At 44.1% G+C, this 6387-nt stretch overlaps 2 non-coding genes across 2 annotated transcripts; both read left to right on the top strand.

Moving 5' to 3' along the window:
- Window positions 1-3181: 3181 nt before the first annotated feature.
- trnaf-gaa (transfer RNA phenylalanine (anticodon GAA)) lies at window positions 3182-3254 on the top strand. The gene has a single exon. It is a non-coding gene; the product is annotated as a tRNA-Phe (tRNA).
- Window positions 3255-4779: 1525 nt separating this feature from the next.
- trnap-agg (transfer RNA proline (anticodon AGG)) lies at window positions 4780-4851 on the top strand. The gene has a single exon. It is a non-coding gene; the product is annotated as a tRNA-Pro (tRNA).
- Window positions 4852-6387: the final 1536 nt, after the last annotated feature.

The following is a 6387-nucleotide window of genomic DNA, read 5'->3' as shown; positions in this document are numbered from 1 at the left end:
GCCCAGTTGTAAAACTTAAAGTTTGGTAAGGACATACCGCCATTTCATCTAGATCTATGAAGTTATGCTTTACGCAGACGGGGGTGCTTTCAAAAAACACTAAATAGAGTCAAATATAACAGGAAAGAGTAAAATATTAACACTAAATTGAGCAAAATTAACTCTGGAAAAACAACTCTATCAAAAGAGTAACTTTTTTTACTCTTTTCAGAGAGGGACCAAATGTTATCTGGCATGGAGTAAAATTTTCTTCAATTTGAGTAAATTTTACTCCGGCAAATTTACTGTGTACCGTTCCAAATAAATGTAGAAATAACAGAGTCCAAAGATTTAAAAAATGAAAGGGGAATAAATAAAGGTAAACATTGAAAAAGATAAAGAAATTTAGGGACCACCACCATCTTAATGGAATTAATGCGCCCAATGAGATAAATCTTTAAAGGGGACCATTTAGAAAGATCTTTCTTAATCCTTTCAAGAAGGATGCACACTTGATTTAATGTTGGGGGAAGAGTCCCAGACTTAAAAGACTATGAAAAAACAGATGTCAAAAAAGGAGCAAGCTGAACAGAAATTTTTTTACAGAACTCTGATGGAAAACCATCAGGTCCTGGGGATTTACCAGATTGTAGGGAAGAGATCGCAGCTGCCACTTCCACCTGAGAAATCGGCACTTCTAAGCAGTTCCGAACATCAGAGGATAAAGTGGGGACATTTAGTCGGCTGAAAAACTCTTCAATGTCCAATGTCTGACTTCAGTTTAAGACGTCTCTTATACAGGTCTGGTGTGGGAGACCTAGCGTATTGTTCATCCAACCTAGAAATCTCATCAGCGAGAGAATCTTGCTTTTCCTTAGAGATCCTTCTTTTATTAGCATCATAAGAAATAATTTGGCCTCTTATATATGCCTTGAAGGCCTCCCACACGACTGAATCTGAAACTTCGGCCGATTTATTGACACTTAGAAAGCCTAAAAAAAAAAATATTTTGTTTTCCCTGTCTCCAGGTTGGGACAGCGACATGTCTTCCATTCTAGTGCTGCTTCACCTCCCTCAAGTCAATGCCGCTAAAGACCGGGAAAGATCTCAGCTAGACAAGCATGTGATCGTCTTATGAAATTCATCAAGGTGAAGCTACTGATGAAGCAGATCGAATGACACTTATTCATAATGTTGTATTAATGTGTGACATTGAACTTACATAATTCTCAGAAAGGTTCTTAAAGGGTTAGTTCACCCAAAAATGAAAATTCTGTCATTAATTACTCACTCTCATATCGTTTCAAACTGTAAGACCTTCGTTCATGGCTGAAACCATCAAGTGATCATGATCACAAGTGAATTAAATGTAATACTGTTTAAATAGGAGCTTGAAAAATAAAATTGAGATACGAGTATAAAGTTTGTTGTTGACTTTATTTTCAGATTGAAAAATAAGTTTTTCATTTATATTTTAGAGATTTTGAGGATAAAACATGAAGGGTGTAATTTAGAAGATTAACTCTGGATAGAGTTAGTTATTCTTTAAAGTTCACTCATAATTGATGATAAACAACTCTGGAGGGGAGGTAAATTGTGGTAGAGTAAATTTGACTTTCCTCTGAACAGAGTTAAAAAGTAGCAGAGTCCATTTCTTTTACCTCTGAACTGAGTAAAATAGTACAATAGTTAATTTCAAAAAACACTAAATAGAGTCAAATATAACAGGAAAGAGTAAAATATTAACACTAAATTGAGCAAAATTAACTCTGGAAAAACAACTCTATCAAAAGAGTAACTTTTTTTACTCTTTTCAGAGAGGGACCAAATGTTATCTGGCATGGAGTAAAATTTTGAGTAAATTTAGTAAATTTTACTCCGGCAAATTTACTGTGTACCGTTCCAAATAAATGTAGAAATAACAGAGTCCAAAGATTTAAAAAATGAAAGGGGAATAAATAAAGGTAAACATTGAAAAAGATAAAGAAATTTAGGGACCACCACCATCTTAATGGAATTAATGCGCCCAATGAGATAAATCTTTAAAGGGGACCATTTAGAAAGATCTTTCTTAATCCTTTCAAGAAGGATGCATGCTTGATTTAATGTTGGGGGAAGAGTCCCAGACTTAAAAAAAACAGATAAAACAGATGTCAAAAAAGGAGCAAGCTGAACAGAAATTTTTTTACAGAACTCTGATGGAGGTCCTGGGGATCCTGGGGATTTACCAGATTGTAGGGAAGAGATCGCAGCTGCCACTTCCACCTGAGAAATCGGCACTTCTAAGCAGTTCCGAACATCAGAGGATAAAGTGGGGACATTTAGTCGGCTGAAAAACTCTTCAATGTCCCCCCGCGGAGAGGAATTAGACGTGTACAAAGTAGAATAAAAGTCTCTAAACTTATCGTCAATAGTACTTTGATCAGTTGTGACCTCCCCATTATCTAGACGAAGACCACTTATAATTTGTTTAGCTCGGAGCCCACGCAGCTGATTGGCTAATACTTTCCTAGATTTCTCCCCACTTTCATAAAAAACACTCCTAGTTCTCTTCAAAATACCCTCTATCTCATTGGATGAAAGTAAGTCAAGCTCTGACTTCAGTTTAAGACGTCTCTAATACAGGTCTGGTGTGGGAGGCCTAGCGTATTGTTCATCCAACCTAGAAATCTCATCAGCGAGAGAATCTTGCTTTTCCTTAGAGATCCTTCTTTTATTAGCATCATAAGAAATAATTTGGCCTCTTATATATGCCTTGAAGGCCTCCCACACGACTGAATCTGAAACTTCGGCCGATTTATTGACACTTAGAAAAAACGAAATTTGGTCAGCAGTAAAGGAAACAAAATTCTCATCTGCCAAGAGGGAAGTATTAAAACGCCAGTTCCTCCTAGGGTAAGGCAAATTCAGAAAGGTCATGTCAAGAATAAGAGGAGCATGGTCCGATATAATAATACTTTGATATGCGCAAGACCGAACTCTAGGAATTAAACTGTTGTCCAGAACAAAATAATCAATCCGAGAGTAAGAGTGATGGACGTTTGAGAAAAAAGAATATTCTCTCTTTTTGGGGTACAGAAGCCGCCATACATCAAATAGACCATATTCAGAAAAAAAAATATTTAGATAAATAGAGGTATTTACCTACTGCTCGCGTTGCCTTGAGTGGGTCAATCTGTCGGTTACAGACTGTTACACTGAGGCCAGAATAGCTCAGTTGGGAGAGCGTTAGACTGAAGATCTAAAGATCCCTGTTTCGATCCCGGGTTTTGGCAGAGGGGAGCAGGGAGTGCTTTTTGGACACCATTCTGATGCCCGCAGGTCAGTTGCTTATCTCAGTGCCTCCTTCTGAGTCACTAATACACTGCAAACAAAAGAGCAGACGACCATGCTGCTGCTTGGTTCCGTAGTGTAACGGTTAGCAATCTAGACTCTGAATCCTGCGATCTGAGTTCAAATCTCGGTGGAACATGCCAGATTTTGATTGGCAGTGCTTGGCAAAGAGGAGCTTATGTCACAACCTTCACTGTGGCAGTGTGTCTTGAAAGGGAGTGCTACAGTGGCCTCTTTTAACCGTGCACCTGTGATGAATCTGACATGGTGAGTGTTCCCAAAGAATCTAGAACACACATTAAACTGAACAGGAACAACGTTGAACTAAATTTAGCAGACTGGTGTCACCGTTATCTTCTGTGAAGAAGCATTACATACCTCAGACAGTTTTTCTTCAGCGAAAACAGCATGATGTGTGTGGCAGTGCCGCAATGTAGCCTTCTGCCGTTTAATTCTGCTCATGTATTTTGTTGTTGTCATTTTAATAAACATTATACTGCCAAGGCAGGCCAAGCTAGTGCAGGTACGGCAAAATTGGATTTCTCATAAATCCGGCCCGTTGCATGAGCCCTCTTTCTGCACTTGCCAGCTACAGAGGCAGGATGTCTGAGCGACTGAAGCATCGAGCACAGTGAAATACGTGGCAAGGCGGCCTCCTTTGCAGAAGTCCTAGTGGTTCGTTGGACTAGGGGTATGATTCTCGCTTAGGCTGCGAGAGGTCCTTGTTTCAAATACCGGACGAGCCTCTTGTTTTTTTAGCATTATCCGTAGATCAAGCAGGGTGAAATAAATAGCTGAGGGGGACTCCAATTTCATGCACGCCATAGCTCGTTGTTCTAGGGGTATGATTCTCGCTTAGGGTGTGAGAGGACCCGGGTTCAAATCCCGGACGAGCCCACTTCGGAGTCTCTTTATTGAGCAATATCCGTAAATCAAGCACGGTGAAATAAATGGCTGGGGGGGACTCCAGAATCATGCACGTCATGGCTCATTCTTCTAGGGTTATGATTCTCACTTAGGGTGTGAGAGGTCCCAGGTTCAAATTCCGCCTCTGTCTTTGGTGCATCTTTTCTTGAGCAGTATACATCCTTGCTGATTTCTCTTGGCCAATCGCAAGCCTCCGTGAAGTTAGACTAGTGCTGTTTCTGCGCATATTCAAGCCCGCATCTCGCTGTTCTTCTTTGTTCCTCGTCTGCAAGTTTAACTTGGTCAACCACTTTGCTCGTTGACTTAGAGCGCTTGCACTGAAATGAGGTGTCGTTTCTGAGATGGCTCAGATGGGCTGCGCTGCAGGGTAGCCGTCTGCAGGTGACTCAAGCCTTGTGTCCTTTGCCTTGGCATTTTTCGCAATATTGGTTTGGGAAGGCAGCCCAAGCCAGTGGAGGTACGGCAGAAAGGAGTTTCTTGGAAAGCTTCACATTCCTGTGAGCCTTCATTTAGCATTTTCTAGTTGCAGGAGCATCCAATGGCTCGTTGGTCTAGGGGTATGATTCTCGCTTAGGGTCTGAAAGGTCCCGGGTTCAAATCCCGGACGAGCCCACCTTCAGCTTTGAAACCGCTGTGTGGTGAGGGGGCGTGGTTCAGCGAGGTCTGCAACAGGAGAGAGAGACAGGAGACGAGTAAGTATCTCCTGCAAATGATAAACACCTCTGTCTCGTTTCAGTAATTGGTGTGGAGAGACCGGATAAAAGCCACCAGTATCGGGAAACAAGGGAGAGAGATTTACAGGGAACCCGAGCCACACAGGGGGACTGTTTGCAGGAGCCAGAATTGTATGCAGATTTATATTCTGAGCTATTTAATAAGTTATTGAAAGCGCAGTGGGCACCACTTCTTTTGTTTGTGCCAGAGAGCTGCAAATAAAGCACGAGTCCCAGTCACGCTGACCCTGTCTTCTTCCTTCCACCCTTTGAACCACATCACACTGGTGCCGAAACCCAGGAAGGAAGAAAAACGCCGCCGCCGTCATGCAGTCCCCGCCAGGATCGCCATTTGTGGAGGTCATCCAATCACTCGCGGGTCTTCACCAGGAACACCATCAGGCACTGCTGAGCATGAGGGACGATCAGGAACGGCGTTTCCGAGCACTCATCCAAGCCCAGCAGGAAGACCGCGAGCTGTTCCGGAGCTGGATTGACCGGGAGGTTCGGGCTACGGGAACTCCATCTGCCCCAGCACCGCCCACTCACGTGCCTCTCAATAAGATGGGTCCCCAGGATGACCCGGAGGTGTTCATAGACCTGTTTGAGAGGTCGGCTGAGGCATGTGGGTGGCCCCAAGAGGACTGGCCAGTGCGGCTCATCCCCCTGCTGTCTGGAGAAGAGACCCTTCGGGATGGCACAACAGCTCCAGGACGCCTGTCGCAGATGGCTGATGGCCGAGAAAAGCGACATTGAGGAAGTCATTGATAAAGTGGTACTGGAGCAGTTCGTGGCTCGGCTGCCGAGGAAGACTGCCCAGTGGGTCCAGTGCCACCGCCCGACGTCGCTGAAACAGGCCATCCAACTGGCAGAGGACCAGATGGTGGCATGCCCCGGGGTCGGCGAACCACTGCGATCTGTCTCTCTCTCTCTCTCCCTTTCCCGGTGCTGCGGGGACCCAGGTCATTTTATTGATCAGTGATGGAGGTGGGGACACTGATCCGGGTCCCGGACGCCCCACAGGCTGCCCCCGACTCTTGCCCTCACAACTCACTGACGTGGCCAAGTTGCAAGCTGAATTTGCAGATGTGTTCTCGCCCCTGCCTGGCCCCACAAACCTCATTCAGCACCACATTGAGACTGAGCCGGGCGTGGTAGTGCGCAGCCAGCCGTTTCGTTTGCCTGAACACAAAAAAAAAGTAGTTCAGACTGAATTAGAGGCGATGTTAGATATGGGAGTAATAGAGGAATCCAACAGTGATTGGGCTAACCCGATAGTTTTAGTGCCTAAAACGGACGGTTCGGTCCGGTTCTGTGTGGATTATCGCATGGTGAATGCTGTGTCGAAATTCGACGCGTATCCAATGCCGCGGGTTGACGAATTGCTGGACCGGCTGGGCGCTGCTCGATTTTACTCGACACTGGATTTAACGAA

This window comes from Sinocyclocheilus rhinocerous, unplaced genomic scaffold, assembly GCF_001515625.1.
Source record: "Sinocyclocheilus rhinocerous isolate Xijiao unplaced genomic scaffold, SAMN03320098_v1.1 scaffold2473, whole genome shotgun sequence".
Taxonomy (NCBI): Eukaryota; Metazoa; Chordata; class Actinopteri; order Cypriniformes; family Cyprinidae; genus Sinocyclocheilus; species Sinocyclocheilus rhinocerous.
This window is presented reverse-complemented; position numbering and strand designations above follow the sequence as displayed.